Source organism: Choloepus didactylus, chromosome 2 (genome assembly GCF_015220235.1).
Source record: "Choloepus didactylus isolate mChoDid1 chromosome 2, mChoDid1.pri, whole genome shotgun sequence".
Lineage (NCBI taxonomy): Eukaryota > Metazoa > Chordata > Mammalia > Pilosa > Megalonychidae > Choloepus > Choloepus didactylus.
In genome coordinates this window covers 18,711,151-18,724,155 of record NC_051308.1, presented here as the reverse complement: position 1 = coordinate 18,724,155, position 13,005 = coordinate 18,711,151, and the positions used below count along the sequence as shown (strand labels likewise).

General features: G+C 41.2%; 1 protein-coding gene across 1 annotated transcript in view; it reads right to left on the bottom strand.

Annotated features, from left to right (window-relative positions):
- SLC35F3 (solute carrier family 35 member F3) overlaps positions 1-13,005 on the bottom strand; it is a 463,234-nt gene that overhangs the window by 103,388 nt on the left and 346,841 nt on the right.

Below are 13,005 nucleotides of genomic sequence, written 5' to 3'. Positions count from 1 at the left end.
TCCTGCTGATTTCTCTGGTCCCAGTTCAAAGCTTTACTTAAAAACCACAACCTCTGGCAGCTGGTGCTGTGGAACGCCATGGACACACCATTACAGAGCCACGTTACTTCTGGAAACCAGGATGCAGCCCAGAGTTTGCTTCCGTGAGCAACGTCAGTCCCACAGACCACGAGAAGGCATAAAAGGCGTTATTTTCCACTGTTTGATTTTCATTCATGATTGTGTGCGTGTCAGTCAGCTGAAATTTTAAACAAAACTGTAGCCTTGGGCAGACTGTAACTACAGACAGAGGCAAATGTCTGGAAGGCAACGAAAGGCCTTTTATATGTTCAGCTGAATAGGGGCCCACAAGGACCACGAGGCCATCTCCATTGTCGGGGTACAGAAATGACTACAGAATATGTTGGGGCCAAAGAGTTCTCTAAATAACTTTAAAAACATTGAAATCCAGTCACTGCAATCAAGTTTTGTATATCATACTTTCTGAAACAACATAATTCTGTGAGGTAAAAATCCTGATTCAATGCGGCCTTTTACACAACTGTTAGCTAATCTCATTATTAAACGCCTGCCCTAGCTGATCTGTTTTAGCCAAAGGTAAGCATATGCATTTGTGACTAGGCAGGAGACATAATCTACTGACCCAAATCCCGTTTGCAGGACTTTACTGGCTCAAATCCTATTTGACATCATCTATAATGTACTTCATTACCTGCTCTATTAAAATTTAATCTCCTACTCCTCTTACTTTTCATGTGTGTATATCCTAGTTAGAAGGCCTTTGGAAAACCAAATGTTTGACTGCCCTTTGAGCTTCAGGCAAGTTGTCAGTTCACAGCATAGGCTACATGGCAGGGAGAAGGGAGGAGGGCAAAAAGCAAGGCAGATTCCCATACTTGTATGTTACATCCTCCCACCAGAAATCTTGCTATTGTCCACAGTGAATTCCTGCAACTTAAGGCAAATGCAATTTCAGATAGAAGCAAACACATTTCAGTTTGCACACTGATTACCTGCCATTTTGGTTTGGCTTCTGTAACCAATAATGAAACCTTCCATTATTGGGATAACCTGCAAGAAGTGTTGGGGGTTGGGTGGATTTCTTGACTATCAGTGTCACTGTCAAAAACTTATACTGAAAAGATAATTATGGAAGGGGAAAAAAGTCCATGCAGAAAGAAAATGGAATTTCACAGTACTGACTTCCCACTTGAGAAAGGACTCCTGAGGAAACTGAATAAATGCAGGGTTGTAGCACGCTTTTCATTTAGTGTTTTTATTATGGCAAATAAAGTTTTAAAACATAAAAGAACTAAGCAATGATTGATGCTGCATAGCTGTCATAATGAAGGAGAGAATCACTGAATCATGTCATTCTGTATTGCTAAAATGCTTCTGTGGGTTTGGATTAAAGAAGTTATTCTCTAATTTTGTAACCTCTCTGGATCATTTAACCAAAGGAGATATTAATAGAACACAAACAAAATAAAGACATTCAAAACTGAAATCAATACTCTAGTATCTAAAAATACCAATTAATATATGACAGAACAACGTTTCCAAAAGTGTAATGTTGCTGATAGGCATTGTAGGAACAGAAAGGACTCCTGGGTCTGGTAACTTTGGAAAACACTAGGTAGAACAAGTGTTCCTTTGCTGTAGGAATAGTCAGAATTAATGGACATTGTGAATTTCCAAAAGGCAGCTCCAGAAGGTGGTGCTGCCTGAATTATTTACATGTGTAACACCTTGTGGTGGAATGAAATAGAACCATAAAGAATCAAAGACAACCAATGCTAATTTGTTGCAAATCTCCGATTTCACTGTGCAGAGCCTCTTAAAATAATATAAATCATTTAATACTGATTTCATTATTTCACTCAATTCTTAATACTTCCACATACCTCCTATCTCATGTAAACCTAAAAAATTCTTTACAAATACTTTACAGAAGTACTGAATGGTATAAAGAGAAAACCATCTATAATCTTAGGACGCATTTATCACTGTTGACATTTTGCTGCATTTTCTAGTCTTTTTTGTCTTTGCAACACACATGTGACACACACACAACTCTTAAAAACTGTGCCCCACCATACATGGGTACTTTCATATACCCACTCATGCAGCAAAATTGGGATAGGACTGTATTTTCATCCTGCCTTCTTTCTACCTAATGAACAATGGCATGGACTTTATAAACCTGCCAGGGCTCTCTATGCACAGTGTAATGCACCTCGGAGCATCTGCCCTATTATAAGAGCTTTGGGCAGTCACTAAATAAACACAAAACACAATTACTGTTCTTCAGGAACTTAGTTGATCTCGGAGTGTCAAAATTGACTCAGTAACAAATGAATTACGTGTGAAACTGAGAGATTTTTTTACTATAACTACAATAGGAATTCTGAAGAAAGAGCACCCCATGTGGACTATAATCAAGTGAAAAGAATCAGAAAAGGCTTGTCCTGCACCTTGAAGGATAAAAAGGCTCTAAGTTAAAGGAGGAGCCAAGTTCCAAGTCAGGAGCACCCATGGTCTGCAGAGGTACAAAGAGGAAGATGGTGGGGATGGAAATCTCCTGCCAACTTGCCGCATAATCCCCAACCGTGATTTGACCAGATAAGCAGCAGGAGAAATTGCTAGGTTGGCTGAAGTTACTGGAGCAAATTCAGATGCTGACCCTATTTTACTTAGGAAGTGAAAACCCCAAGGTCCATAACAATGGGATAAATTTAGTTTAGAATAAATGTGGAGCAACACGATATATTTGGTTAGCAGACATATTCATTCTCCGCTACTTGAAATGCAGCAAATGCTGCACTAGACATTTGAAAAATGTTCTCATCATCATCTAACATAAAAATTCTAACCATATTTTCTCAGGGTCAAATGGGCTGTCCACTCTATGCTCAGGAGACATCCAAACAGGTTTCAGACAGAAGAAATTACAATGAGGGGGGCAGTATCTTTTCTCAAGAGCCTCTCAAATTTTCTTCAACTGCAGGAATCTTTTGTTTTCTCCCCTCCACCCTCCAACCCCTAAATTGCAAGTCAAGCTATTCCTCTGTTTGATTTCACTCCTTGATTACAGCTGAAAAAGGCAGTGCAGATTGCCTCAAAGAAATCAATGCCGAATCAACTTCAAGCTATTTCCTGCCTTAGTTCCTTTGACTATTATTATACCCCTAGTAATACTATTTATGTCATCCTTACCCTTACCCAACACCCCCTCCCTGCAAACAACCCCTCTGTTTATGATCTACTTGCACCTCAAATTCTAATCTTTAACTTTAGCCAACAGTTCTGGGAGCAATGCAAAGCAGGTTACACACTCTGGCCCAATAGTTGTGCTGGTAGATGCTGTAATTGTAGACTCATGCGTCTCCTTGTAGCTGTGTCACCTCTAAATGCTCTGTTTACACTACTTAATTCACTCAGAAAGACTGGAGAACAGGCGGGCCCTTCCCAGTTCTGTAGCCAGAGTTTCTTGCATTGAACATTATGGAGAAAGTTGAGTGTGTGTGTGCAGTGGTTGAGTGTTCTCTTGTACATGGTAGATATTCTATGATGTGATGAGACACAACCATAACTGGGCACGAGCTTCCATACCCAGCTGTTTCAGTGTCCTGGGGGCTGAAGGCAGTCAGGCAACTTGCAGTCCACAACCTGCAAAAGAGCACTCAATACTAGTCTCCTATGAGGGATTTATAAAGCATCTCACACTCTGGTTAAGCAGAAGCAGTACCTGGAGGCAATGTCTAATCGTCAGAGGGAAATTCCAGGTCATAACACGTGAAGTGGAGATCTAGTTTAGCTGCCAACTCATTCTGGGACCAAAGCAAGCCTCATTGCATGGGCTAATCACTGCTTTCCCTAAGAAAATGAATTATAGATGAATGGGTACTTTCCATGTTTATTTAGTGAAAGTCATTTCTACAACAAGAAAGATTGGAAGATCATTTGCTCTCAACTTAAAGCTGTCATAAAATGGCTCCCTAAAACTTACAAGAGAACACAAAAGTTTCTTTTTTTGAGGCCCCCTGAGACTAAGTGGATCCTTGCTGACTCCTTCAGTGAAAAAGCCTCTAGGAAGTTAACACTTAGAAAGTGTCTTTGCCATGTCTTAGGGAGTAAGGGAAATGGAGTTGAGATCAAAGAGCAGTGGTTGGCTGGCATGGCCTGAGCCTCCTGCCAGAGAAAGGAGATATCATTGCTCAGAGGCCCAGACCCAGGGAATGAAAGGAGACGTTGCAAACTGATCTGTATGTCAACAAGAACAACTTGGTGTTGGTCTTCTTTCATTTAGCATAATTTGGGGTTCATCCATGTTGTAGCATGAATAAGTAGTTAATCCTTTATTATGGCTGAAAAATACTCCATTGCATGGATAGACCATATGTTGTTTATCCCTTTAACAGTTGATGAACATGTGGGTTACTTCCAGTTTTTGGCTATGATGAATATGATGAATATGATGGGTTGACCAGTTGGGCTTTTGAGGCCCTTTGTTCAATAAATACTTACTGACCACCTACTCTGGGGCACAAGACGGACACAGCCCTTCCCTAGCAGAGGTGGCTTACACTTTAGTTCAATTGGCAGTGCTTAGATTGCTTAGAACTTGAAGCAGGACACAGCTGAGAGTTTCTCTGAGAACTAGAGCCCCCAACCCCCCACCCTTTTTACCCTGGACTGTCCAGGAAGAGAAAGACAGGGCCTGATGAACAATTTCCCATTTACTGCTTGCTGATGGATACATCAACCCAGGGTATGGCAGCTAAACTAAACAGCTCTTGCAAAATGAGGGGGTTTTAAGAAAGCTTTTGTTTATGCCATTTCCAAGTGTTAACTTAGCTCCCCAACATGCATTTAGTGTTTTGTCTATCTCATCTACCCCTTAAACACTTGATCAGAGATTTTTTTGTGCATAATTGTTTTTTAAAACAGTGGTTTGGAGGAACAGGAAGAAGACAACTTGCAGAAAAGGCTGTCACACATATAAGGCCATATGTGCTGATGTCCCAGGGCAGATCTCATTCCCATATCCTGACCCAGTATGCCCATCTGCACCTGCCAGACAGCCGATTTGGATTCTTGGCCTCTGGGTCAGAGAACACACCCACTGTACATCATGGCGGAGACTATTCATCCAGTACTGGTCCCAGGGAAAGAATGGAATCTACAGAAAAAGCTGAATGCTGACCTTGGATGAAGAAGGACAGAGAATAGGGAAAGAAAAGGGCAGGTGGTAGTTAAACACTGAGTAGGTAAGCCATACTCTTGGCCAGGAGATTTTGTAAATCTTTTTTTTTTAACTGTCATAGTGTTGGCACTCAATAAGATTATTCCTATTTTGTAGATTGGAAAACTGAGGCTCTGAGAGCTACTTTCCCATGGCCGCAAATTTGTGGGTGGCTGAGATGCAGCACCCACCTGGCCTGCCTGACTCCCAAGCCTCAATGGGAATGGCTGTGTCCTGTGTCCTCACTCTCCCCTTTGAAAGTCGAGTAGGGCTGCGATGCTGAACATCTCCATCAGAACTGCCAAACACAGAAGAGGGCCTTTTGGTTTCCAGAGGACAGACCCCATTTTTTTTTTCATTTGAAAGGGCCTGAGTTTGTCTCAGCCTCCTGGCTGGGAGACACAGCTCTGTACGGATGGTATTATAGTTGGAGTGAGCTGGGCTTGTGAAGGCGCAGACAGACCGAGAACTCCTCTATTCAGGCTGCAGATAACAGAGGTATGTTTATTTTCAAGAACTATTGGGAGAAGAAATAACTGTATTGGATTACTATATTAGAAATATTAGATACTGTCTCATACTTGTTTGCCTCCTGTGAATGGCTGAAGCTTTTGCTGTAAAGGGATTTTTGGAGGCAGTGTGTGGGGAAAAACAGCAGCTGCAAGGTTGTTTTTTAAACACAAAATTCTGTGTTTTGCACTGGGAAATTATTTCCCAGGTGAGAATACAGAATTGGGAGGTAAAAGGAGACCTGGAGGTAGTGGTGAGGAGACTTCTCTCAGCTCCTCCTGAAGTCCTTCCCTGAAGCAACGGAACCCTGCTCTGACTGCTCACACCACAGGCTGGATCCATTCACTTCTCTCTACCGTCACCCACATCTTGGCCAAAAGACATCTGGATTGACATCTTCCACCTCATTTCCCTACTCCTGAGAAGTCCCTGAATAACCCCCAAAAGTCCAAATACTACCAAGTCATGAGCTGGATTTAAGACAATCCTGGAATGTGTACAGCCTAAGGCAAACTATGATTATGAGAAACTGATTGGATATGGGCAAGCTTTAAAACAACACTGTTTTCACCCTAGGGGAAGAGTCAACATCTATTCAGAGTCCTGTGCTTCAATAGGTGGACTGGAAATATTTGGGCTTAAGGAGATCAGGTTTAATCCGCTTGCTCCGGCTAGTCATGACCTGTGCCGCCTCCTAGGATTTCACCGTTTTCCTGCTCTGGGCACCTGGCTCCTCTGTACACGCAGCACGCACCCACCAACGGCAGACTGAGTGACTCCTTGGTGTTGTGAATGACCTGCACACAAACACGGACACACACACACACATTCCTCTTTTCTGATGTTTTTCCCTTTCAATGGGTTAGCATCTCCAGCTCTTTGGCCTTTTATGTGGACTGGAGGTCAGGCTGTTAGGAACTCATAGGGAAAGTCATGGTTTTCTAAGATGGCAGAGTAGAAGCAAGAAGGTGGACCCCAAGCAAGTTGGGTGTCCACCCCTGACTCTGCGGGATCTTCAGGAAGGGGGTGCCCTGGAGCATTGTTCTGGGCTTGGGCCCTTATCATGTGCAGTTCTGGGGCAGCTGCCAGGCTGGGGAGACACCTGTGGTCCTCTGATCAGAAGAGGCACTTGTTTTGGTTGCTCTGAGTATTGGAGGAAAATGAGCAGGACAATAGCACACAATTTTAACCGATGGCTAGGGTTATTACACAATTTATCTTGATGAGCAAAACTCCATTTATTAAAATATACCCTCAGGTTTCAGAAGAGTTATTGTGTATCAGAAAGGCAGGATTAAACTTGTCTCATTAAATACCAATATGGGGTCACCTTAATTTAGTAAAGACAACCTCCAAGGCTTTTATCTCCTACCCAAGGGTGTTTTACACCAGTTGAAGGTGACGTGGTTGAGCTAATCCCTTGGCAGTGAAAGTTTTATACAAAAACACTGGGACCAGGTAGAGACAGCCTTCTCTACAATAATAGTTGGAGACTTCAATACATCACTGTCATCTATGGATAGAACATCTAGACAGGATCAATAAGGAAACAGAGAATTTGAATAATATGATAAATGAACTAGACCTAACAGACACATACAGAACACTGTACCCCAAAACAACTGAATACACATTCTTCTCAAGTGCTCATGGATCATGCTCCAGGATAGAATGGGTCACAAAACAGGCCTCAATAAATTTAGAAAAGATTGAAATTATACAAAGCACTTTCTCAGATCATAATGGAATGTAGCTGGTAATCAGTAACAGGTAGAGAACTGGAAATTCACAAATATATGGAGGTTAAATAACATACTCTTAAATAATCAGTGGGTCAAAGAAAAAATCGCAAGAGAAATCAGTAAATATCTCAAAATGAAAATGAGAACAAAACATATCAAAACCTATGGGATGCAGCGAAGGCAGTGCTGAGAGGGAAATTTACAGCCTTAAATGCCAACATTAAAAAGGAAGTAAGAGCTAAAATCAAAGACCTAACTGCACACCTGGAGGAACCAGAAAAAGTACAGCAAACTAATTGCAAAACAAGCAGAAGGAAAGAAATAACAAAGATTTAGAGCAGAAATAAATGAAATTGGGGACAATAACAACAACAAACAACAGTGTGAATCAATAATACCAAAAATTGTGTGTTTTTTTTTTTTTTTTTGAGAAGATCAATAAAATTGACAAGCACTTAGCTAGACTGACAAAGAAAAAAAGAGAGAAGATGGAAATAAATAAAATCAGTAATGAGGTGGGGGGGGGGCATTACTCCTGACCCTACTGAAATTAAAATGATCTTAAGAGGATACTACGAACAACTGAATGCCAACAAATTAGACAACTTAGATGAAATGGAAAATTACCTAGAAACACACAAGCAACCTACACTAAATCTAGAAGAAATAGAAAATCTCAACAAACCAATCACAAATAGAGATTGAAACAGTCATCAAAAACCTCCCAAGAAAGAAAAGTCCAGGAGCAGATGGCTTCACAGGTGAATTCTACAAATCATTCCTAGAAGAATTAATACCAATCCTGCTCAAACTCTTCCCAAAAATTGAAGAGGAGGGAACACCACCTAACCTATTCTATGAAGCCAACATCATCTTAATACCAAAGCCAGATAAAGATACTGCAAGAAAAGAAAATTACAGACCAATATCGCTAATGAATATAGATGCAAAAATCCTCAACAAAATACCTGCAAACCAAATCCAACAGCACATTAAAAAATTATACACCATGATCAAGTGAGTTTTATCCCAGGTATGCAAGGGTGGTTTAACACAACAATTTCAATTAAGATAATATACCAAATTAACAAAAAAAAAAAATGGGGAAAACCACATAATCATCTTGATTGACACAGAAAAGACATTTTACAAAATCCAGCATTCTTTCTTGATAAAAACACCTCAACAGATAGGAATAGAAGGAAACTTCTTCACTATGATAAGTGGCATATATGAAAAACCCACAGCTAAAAAGGTACTCAATGGTGAAAAACTGAAAGCTTTCCCACTAAGATCAGGAGCAAGACAAGAATGCCCACCGTCACCATTCATATTACACACTGTGCTAGAAGTTCTAGTTAGGGCAGTTAGACAAGAAAAAGAAATAAAAGGCATCCAAATTGGAAAGGAAGAAGTAAAAATTTCACTATTTCCAGATGACATGATCCTATATTTAGAAAGTCCTGAAAAATATACAATGAAGCTACTAGAAGTAATAAAAGAGTTTAGCAAAGTGGCAGGACACTAGTAATAAGCAATCTGAGAGGAAATCAAGAAAAAATTCCACTTACAATAGCAACTAAAAGAACAAAATATCTAGGAATAAATCTAACCAAAGATGTAAAAGACCTGTACTCAGAAACTTTATTTTACAAAACTTTGCTAAAATAAATCAAGACCTAAATCAACAGAAAGGCATTCCATGTTCATGGATTGGAAGACTATCATTAAGATGGCAATTCTACCCAAATCGATTTACAGATTCAATGCAATGCCAATCAAAATTCCAAACAGCCCACTTCACAGAAATAGAAAAGCCAATTATCAAATTTATTTGGAAGGGAAAGTGCCCCAAATAGCCAAAAACACCTTGAAAAACAAGAGTGTATTTGGAGAAATCACATGTCCTGACTTTAAAGCATATTACAGGGAGAAGAACCTAAGATGGCGGCTAGGTGAGACAGGACAAAAAAACACCTCCATGAAAAATACTAGATAAAAACCAGAAAGTGACCCAGAACACCACTGCCAGCGATGCACCAGCTGGACGAGGTCTGCTAAATCCACAGGGAATGTGCATTTGGTGAAACCAGGAGCCTGCATTCTGAAAAGAGTGAGTGAGTCAGCTGAAAGTCCTGCAGCCATGCTGCAGTGTGGGGAAACGGTGGGATGGCGTTTGGAGACGGACTGGTTCTTTAAAAAAAAAAAGCCCGGGAGTGGCTGCAGACACAATGGGGAGAGCCGCGCAGTGAAGCATGGCAGGAGCGGGCTGGGCTAATGCCTCGTTGTCTGGCGTGGAGAAAACCCCTTCCCACATCCGCTGCTGATTGTCTCAAGACCAGAGGAGCAGAGGGGAGCCAAAAGGAGAAAAAAAACCGCATTCCTTGTAGCCATCTCCCCAGCGGGCGGGGGACGCTCCTGCCCGGGGCCAGACCCATGGGCCAGACCCATAGCCCACACCTGCGCCAAGAAACCCAGTGTGACAGGGAATCTTTCCCGTAGCACTATACACAAGCCACAATATCGGCCATGGACAGTGGCCTTTAATACATCCATGGCTGATTGTCCCGGAGCTGGGAGGGTGGAGCTGTGGGAAAAGGGGGAAGTTAACGCGTCCCACTCAACCATCTTTGAAGCGGGCTGGGAGTGCCCCTGCACGGCCCAGCAACCCAAGGCTTCCCTGGTGGGCCAGCGCGCACTAGAGACATGGCGTGGCTCTCCCTCAGCAGAGGTCCTGGAAGAGCACAGCTGGCAAGGGGGAACTGCTCGGAAATTCCAGGGACTCTACACGAATACCGAGGACTGGTGGGTCAGAGGCAGAGAAAATCGGTGGAAAGACTGAAATGAAGGCTTAGGCTCCTGCAACAGCCTTCAATCTCTGGGAACACCTGGGAGGTTTGATTATTAAAGCTGCCCTGCTTGCCTAACCACCCAGACACACGCCCCACATTCAGGGTGGACAGCACCAGCAACACACCCAAACTTGGTGCACCAATTGGACCCCACAAGAATCAGAGCCCCCCATACCACAAAGACAAAGTGGGGGAGAACTGACTTGAGGGGAATAGGTGACTCACGGACGCCATCTGCTGGTTAGTTAGAGAAAGTGTACGCCACCAAGCTGCAGTACTGTCAAATTAGGGATCAAGTAAAGCAAATGCCAAGAGGCCAAAAACAACAGAAAATCTTAAAGCATATGATAAAGCCAGATGATATGGAGAACCCAAACTAAAACATTCAAATCAAAAGATCAGAAGACACACAGTACTCAGCACAATTAATCAAAGAATTACAGACAGGCAACAAGAGCATGGCACAGGATATAAAAGACATAAAGAAGACCCTAGAAGAGCATAAAGAAGAAATTGCAAGAGTAAATAAAAAAATAGAAGAGCTTATGGAAATTAAAGAAACTGTAGGCCAAATTAAAAAGACTCTGGATACTCATAATATAAGATTAGAGGAAGCTGAACAACAACTCAGCCTCCTCAAGGACCAGAGAACACAAAATGAAAGAACAAAAGAAAGAATGGGGAAAAAAATTGAAAAAATCAAAATGGATCTCAGGGATATGATAGATAAACTAAAACGTCCAAATTTAAGACTCACTGGTGTCCCAGAAGGGGAAGAGAAGGGTAAAGGTCTAGAAAGAGTATTCAAAGAAATTGCTGGGGAAAACTTCCCAAACCTTCTACACAATATAAACACATGAAGCATAAATGCCGAGCGAACTCCAAATAGAATAAATCCAAATAAACCCACTCTGAGACATATTCTGATCAGACTGTCAAATACTGAAGAGAAGGAGCACGTTCCGAAAGCAGCAAGAGAAAAGCAATTCACCACATACAAAGGAAACAACATTTAAGACTAAGTTGTGACTACTCAGTGGCCACCATGGAGGCAAGAAGGCAGTGGCATGACATATTTAAAATTGTCAGAGAGAAAAATTTACAACCAAGAATACTTTATCAGCAAAACTCTCCTTCAAATTTGAGGGAGAGCTTTAATTCTTCACAGACAAACACATGCTGAGAAATTTTGCTAATAAAAGACCTGCCCTACTTCAGATACTAAAGGAGCCCTACCGACAGAGAAACAAAGAAAGGAGAGAGAGATATAGAAAAATTTAACAGACATATATAGAATATTACATCCCAGGTCACTGGGATCTTCTCTAGTGATCACGGATCTTTGTCCAGAATGGACCGTATGCTGGGGCATAAAAACAAGCCTCAATAAATTAAAAAAAAAAAAATGAATTTGTTCAAAGCACATTCTCTGACCACAATGGAATACAAATAGAAGTCAATAACCATCAGAAACTTGGAGAATTCACAAACACCTGGAGGATAAAAATGAGGGGGAGATAAAAACATTCACGGATAATCAAAAGCTGAGGGACTTCATCACCAGTAATCAGTCCTATAAGAAATGCTAAAGGGAGTTGAGCAGGCTGAAAGGAAGGGACACTAAACAACTGACTGAAACTACATGAAGAAATAAAGATTTCCAGTAAAGATCACATGGTAAATATAAATACCAATACTACTGTATTTTTTATTTATAACTTCACTATTTATTTCCTACAGGATCTAAAATACATAAACTGTAATGATAAATTAGTGGTTTTGGACTCAATGTAAAATATGTAATTTTTTACAAGAACTACATAAAGGCGGGGGAATAATGGAGTATAGGAACATAGTTTATGTGTCATATTGAAGTTAAGTTGGTATCAAAGGAAAACAAGATTGTTGTAGATTTAAGATGTTAAATTTAAACCCCACGGCAAACACAAAAAAAGTGTCAGAGAATATGACCATAGAGATGAAAAGTAGAGTAGGGGTTCTGAGAAGTGGGGGAAGGGGCAATGGGGAGCTAAGAAATGAGAGTAGGGTTTCTGTTTGGGGTGAAGGGAAACTTCTAGAAATGGATGGTGGAAAGGTGACAGCATTGCAACATTCTACATGTGATTAATCCCACTAATGGAATGGTAGGGAGGGGGTGGAATGGGAAGATTTAGGCTATATATATGTTTCCACAATTGAAAAAAAAAAAAGTCTAAATAGATGACAATTAAATGCCAGAGATGATCCTGGATGGGATCTGAGGATGGAGGAGAGGAGGCTCAAAGGGACACAGTGGGAAACACACACACACAAAAAAGGAAATATAGAATGCAAGCTTTGTATCAATGTTGAATTTCTTGAACTCCTTAGCTGCACTTAATAAGATTGCATAAAAGAATGTTCATGTCCATGGGAAAGGTATATGTGAATTATATTGTTTGTTCAAAGATATGTGCAGGTTGCTCACATATGTTCAGAGGACAGAGCAATAGATGATGGATGATAGATAGGGAGAGAGGGAGAGAGGGAGAGAGGGAGGGAAAGAAAGAAATGGTGGTGTGACAGGATGTTAAAGGTGGTGGATTGGGGTATCGGGGGAGGGGGGTCGGGGTATGATGGAGTTCTATGTATGGGGTTTGTACTGTTTTTGCAACTC